Raw genomic sequence first — 6,000 nt, 5'->3', positions numbered from 1 at the left:
AACTCGGATGAAAATGTTTTCTATATGAAAGTTGCTCAGAACGACGAGACGAATCCGAATACGCAGTCCGTTCGTCCACCACACCTCCCTAACCTATCGAACTAGCAACTTTCCCCCTCCGGTCCGTCTGTCCGAAAACGCGAAACATCGGGAATACCTCCCGGATGTTCCCCCCCCTTCGCCGGTACCACCTACTGTCGCATTAGGACACACCTAGCACCGCTCATTGTCATGTCACGCATCGTCATGCTTATGTTTGCATTGTATTTACTGTTTCTTCCCCCTCTTCTCTCCGGTAGACTACGAGACCGATACTGCTGCTGCCCAGTTCGACTACGGAGTTGACGACCCCTCCTACTTGCCAGAGCAACCAGGCAAGCCCCCCCTTGATCACCAGATATCGCCTACTCTTCTCTATACTGCTTGCATTAGAGTAGTGTAGCATGTTACTGCTTTCGATATCCTATCCTGATGCATAGCCTATCCTTGCTACTACTGTTGTTACCTTTACCTGCAACCCTACATGCTTAGTATAGGATGCTAGATTTCCATCAGTGGCCCTACATTCTTGTCCGTCTGCTGTGCTATACTATCGGGCCGTGATCACCTGGGCGTGATCACGGGTATATACTTATATACTATATACATGACACATGAGATGACTAAAGTCGGGTCGGCTCGTAGGAGTACCCGCGAGTGGATCTTTGTGGCGGAGCAACAGGGCAGGTTGAGACTGCCTAGGTGAGAGGTGGGCCTGGCCCTGGTCGGCGTTCGCGGTTACTTAACACGCTTAACGAGATCTTGGTATTTGATCTGAGTCTGGCCATTTGGTCTATACGCACTAACCATCTACGTGGGAGTAGTTATGGGTATCCCGACGTCGTGGTATCAGCCAAAGCTCTTTTGACGTCAGCAACTGAGTGGCGCGCGCCGCATTGGACCGTAAGCTCGCGCTTGTATTAAGGGGGCTAGGTCTGCTTCCGGCCGCGTACGCAACGTGCAGGTGTGCATAGGGCGATGGGCCCAGACCCCTGCGCGCATAGGTTTAGACCGGCGTGCTGACCTCTCTGATGAGCCTAGGTGGGGCTGCGACGTGTTGATCTTACGAGGCCGGGCATGACCCAGAAAAGTGTGTCCGGCCAAATGGGATCGAGCGTGTTGGGTTATGTGGTGCACCCCTGCAGGGAAGTTTATCTATTCGAATAGCCGTGTCCCTCGGTAAAAGGACGACCCGGAGTTGTACCTTGACCTTATGACAACTAGAACTGGATACTGAATAAAATACACCCTTCCAAGTGCTAGATACAACCCGGTGATCGCTCTCTAACAGGGCGACGAGGAGGGGATCGCCGGGTAGGATTATGCTATGCGATGCTACTTGGAGGACTTCAATCTACTCTCTTCTACCTGCTGCAAGATGGAGATGGCCAGAAGCGTAGTCTTCGACGGGACTAGCTATCCCCCTTTTATTCTGGCATTCTGCAGTTCAGTCCACTAATATGCCCCTTTACACATATACCCATGCATATGTAGTGTAGCTCCTTGCTTGCGAGTACTTTGGATGAGTACTCACGGTTGCTTCTCTCCCTCTTTCCCCCTTTCCTATCTATCTGGTTGTCGCAACCAGATGTTGGAGTCCAGGAGCCAGACGCAACCGTCGACGACGACACCTACGACACCGGAGGTGCCTACTACTACGTGCAGGCCGCTGACGACGACCAGGAGTAGTTAGGAGGATCCCAGGCAGGAGGCATGCGCCTCGTTCGATCTGTACCCCAGTTTGTGCTAGCCTTCTTAAGGCAAACTTGTTTAACTTATGTCTGTACTCAGATATTGTTGCTTCCGCTGACTCGTCTGTGATCGAGCACTTGTATTCGAGCCCTCGAGGCCCCTGGCTTGTATTATCATGCTTGTATGACTTATTTATGTTGTAGAGTTGTGTTGTGATATCTTCCCGTGAGTCCCTGACCTTGATCGTACACATTTGCGTGCATGATTAGTGTACGGTCAAATCGGGGGCGTCACATCGACGGACTCCGTCAACCCTCGCCGCCCGTACCCCTGCATCGGGGTGAGCTCCTTCCCCCCCTCCCGCTACTTTCCTCGCACACACCCGTCGCCCGTGCGTGGCCACGCGCCCGCGCTGTCCCGGTCGCGGTCACCATCCCCTCCTAGCTCCAGCGCGCGCACCGCACCAGCCGTCCCCGCGTTGTCCCGCTCCTCGCGCCCACCATCGCGGTGCCCGCCCGCCTGCCTCGCGCCCCAGCCACTGCCGTCCGCGGCCACCTCCACCCGCGCCCGACCTCGGGAACCGCCGCGCCTGCCTTACTCCTTGCACCGGCCGCGGCCTCGCCTAGCGCCGCCCTCGGCCGCCGGCGCCCTGCTGCTGGCCTGGGCAAGGGCCCCGATGGGCTGGCGCCCGTCGCCCGTATCCCCCTCGCCCGTTCGGGCTGTGCCCGTAGCCCACACCCGCTATGGCTCCTCCTGAGCCACTGACTAGGGGGCCCCACGCCCCTGAGAACAAAAAAAAGGAATTAAAAAAATAAAAATAATAAATAGATAAATAAATAATAAGAATAACTTAATTAATAAAAATTAATAAATAAAGAAATAAAGAAAATAAAAATAAAAATAAAAGTAAAAGTAATTAATTAATTAGTTAATTAATTAAGTAAATTAACCCTGTTTAAATTAATCTAATTAATTAGTTAATTTAATTAAACAGTAATTAATTAGCTAAACCCTAATTAACCTAAACAGAGAATGACAGGTGGGTCCCACTGGACCCACGTGTCAGTTTGACTTAGTCAACCCCAGTTGACTGCTGATGTCAGCATGGCATCATGCTGATGTCATAAATCCATTTTCGAATTAAATTAAATTCCAGAAATTAATAAAATCTTTAGAAAATCATATCTTTTAATCCGTAACTCGGATTAAAATATTTTCAACATGAAAGTTGCTCAGAACGACGAGACGAATCCGAATACGTAGTCCGTTTGTCAGCCACACGTCCCTAGCATAGTGAACCTGCAACATTTCACCTCCGGTTCATCTGTCCGAAAACGTGAAACACCGGGGATATTTTCCCGGATGTTTCCCCCCCCTTCGCCGGTATCGCTTACTACCGCGTTAGGGCATACCTAGCACCGCGTTTTGCCTCCTTATGTTTTGTGAAGCTTTGTTGCTCCGTATTTACTGTTTCTTCCCCCTCTCCTTCTCCGGTAGACTACGAGACCGACGCTGCTGCTACCCAGTTCGACTACGGAGTTGACGACCCCTCCTTCTTGCCGGAGCAACCAGGCAAGCCCCCTCCTTGATCACCAGATATCGCCTATTCTTCTCTATACTGCTTGCATTAGAGTAGTGTAGCATGTTACTTCTTTCCGTTAATCCTATCCTGATGCATAGCCTGTCATTGTTGCTACAGTTGTTACCCTTACCTGCTATCCTACTGCTTAGTATAGGATGCTAGTGTTCCATCAGTGGCCCTACACTCTTGTCCGTCTGCCATGCTATACTACTGGGCTGTGATCACTTCGGGAGGTGATCACGGGTATATACTATATACATTATATACATGACACATGTGGTGACTAAAGTCGGGTCGGCTCGTTGAGTACCCGCAAGTGATTCTGATGAGGGGGCTGAAAGGACAGGTGGCTCCATCCCGGTAGAGGTGGGCCTGGGTTCCTGACGGCCCCCGACTGTTACTTTGTGGCGGAGCGACAGGGCAGGTTGAGACCACCTAGGAGAGAGGTGGGCCTGGCCCTGGTCGGCGTTCGCAGATACTTAACACGCTTAACGAGATCTTGGTATTTGATCTGAGTCTGGCCATTTGGTCTATACGCACTAACCATCTACGCGGGAGTAGTTATGGGTATCCCGGCGTCGTGGTATCAGCCGAAGCCTTCGTGACGTCAGCGACTGAGTGGCGCGCGCCATGTTGGACCGCTTTGACGTAACCGCCGTGATCGTGTGGGTTGCTAGGTCTGCTCGCGGCCGCATTCGCAACGTGCAGGCGTGCATAGGGCGATGGGCCCAGACCCCTGCGCGCTTAGGATTAGACCGGCGTGCTGACCGCTCTGTTGTGCTTAGGTAGGGCTGCGACGCGTTGATCTTACGAGGCCGGGCATGACCCAGAAAAGTGTGTCCGGCCAAATGGGATCGAGCGTGTTGGGTTATGTGGTGCACCCCTGCAGGGAATTTTATCTATTCGAATAGCCGTGTCCCTCGGTAAAAGGACGACCCGGAGTTGTACCTTGACCTTATGACAACTAGAACTGGATACTGAACAAAAAAACACTTCCAAGTGCCAGATACAACCCGGTGATCGCTCTCTAACAGGGCGACGAGGAGGGGATCGCCGGGTAGGATTATGCTATGCGATGCTACTTGGAGAACTTCCATCTACTCTCTTCTACATGCTGCAAGATGGAGATGGCCAGAAGCGTAGTCGTCGACAGGACTAGCTATCCCCCTCTTATTCTGGCATTCTGCAGTTCAGTCCACTGATATGCCCCTTTACACATATACCCATGCATATGTAGTGTAGCTCCTTGCTTGCGAGTACTTTGGATGAGTACTCACGGTTGCTTTTCTCCCTCTTTTCCCCTTTCTATACCTGATTGTCGCAACCAGATGCTGGAGTCCAGGAGCTAGAGATCCCGAGGATGATGCTACATGGAGTTCGGCTTCGAGGAGTAGTTAGGAGGTCCCAGGCAGGAGGCCTTGCCTTTTCGATCGTCGCTACTTTTGTGCTAGACTTCTTAAGGCAAACCTGTTTAACTTATGTCTGTACTCAGATATTGCTGCTTCCGCTGACTCATCTATGATCGAGCACTTGTATTCGAGCCCTCGAGGCCCCTGGCTTGTATTATAATGCTTGTATTACTTATTTATGTTTTAGAGTTGTGTTGTGATATCTTCCCGTGAGTCCCTGATCTTGATCGTACACATTTGCGTGCATGATTAGTGTACGGTCAAATCGGGGGCGTCACAGAAACAGACCAAACCAGTTGCCAAGTATGTTGGATATGGGGCCAGGGGATTGGGATGCCTTCTGGTACAAAATACCAAAGATATTGTAGCTACTGAACACATCAATCCCATGGCTTTGGTTACTGTGCAAGAAGGACGGCTAAATGACACCACTGTGGCTTATGGTTTCAGCAAAATGTTTGACTGGGGATGGACTTGGAGAGCCAAATTTCAGAGCCCAAAAACTTTTCTTATGAGATTCCCCAGTAAGGCCAAGCTGGTGGAGCTAAAAAACTTTGGCAAGTTCACCCTGCTTGGCACAGGGGCCATGGTGGAGGTGGATTTCTGGAGTCCAGATGATAAAGCAAAAGGGAAACTTCACTCGGTTTGGATCAAAATGTGGGGGGTGCCTGATACTCTGAGCCATTACTTGGGTTCATGTGAGATTGGTTTAGCTCTAGGGCCAGTGGTTGAAGTAGATATAGAACACATATATTCCAAAGAAGAGATTAGGGTGAAAGTGGGAGTGAGAGATCTACATAAAATACCTGCTGGCACTGAGATAACCACTAAAGACCTGCTGCTTTATGATATCAGTTTTGAGTTTGATTCCATTGCAGAACAGGGTTGGTACAAATTTGAAGAAGGGAATAAAAGGAAAATCTTTGACTATCTTGACTTGGAAAGTTCTGAAACACAGAGGGAGAATGAGATACAGAAAAAGAGCAAACAATCTGAATCTGGGAAGTCAAATGTCAGTCTGGGGAGCTTGGGGTTGCAATAATATGAACAGGTGGTGCTCAAAACAGGAGATGTGCACCAAAAAAATGAAATAAACAAGGAAAAGACAGGGACAGGGGTAGCTGGAGATGTTCAGGGTGAAGAAGAAAGTTTAAGGGCCAGGTTACAGAAAGCAGAGGAGCTAGCAACCAGACAGACTGCACAGCTTATGTTGGACGAAAAGAAGAGAAAAGAAATGGATATCATAAGGAAAACCCTGGAAAAGGAGGTCAAAAGACA

This window comes from Aegilops tauschii, chromosome 4, assembly GCF_002575655.3.
Source record: "Aegilops tauschii subsp. strangulata cultivar AL8/78 chromosome 4, Aet v6.0, whole genome shotgun sequence".
NCBI classification, from domain to species: domain Eukaryota; kingdom Viridiplantae; phylum Streptophyta; class Magnoliopsida; order Poales; family Poaceae; genus Aegilops; species Aegilops tauschii.
Note: the sequence above shows the minus strand (reverse complement) of the source record.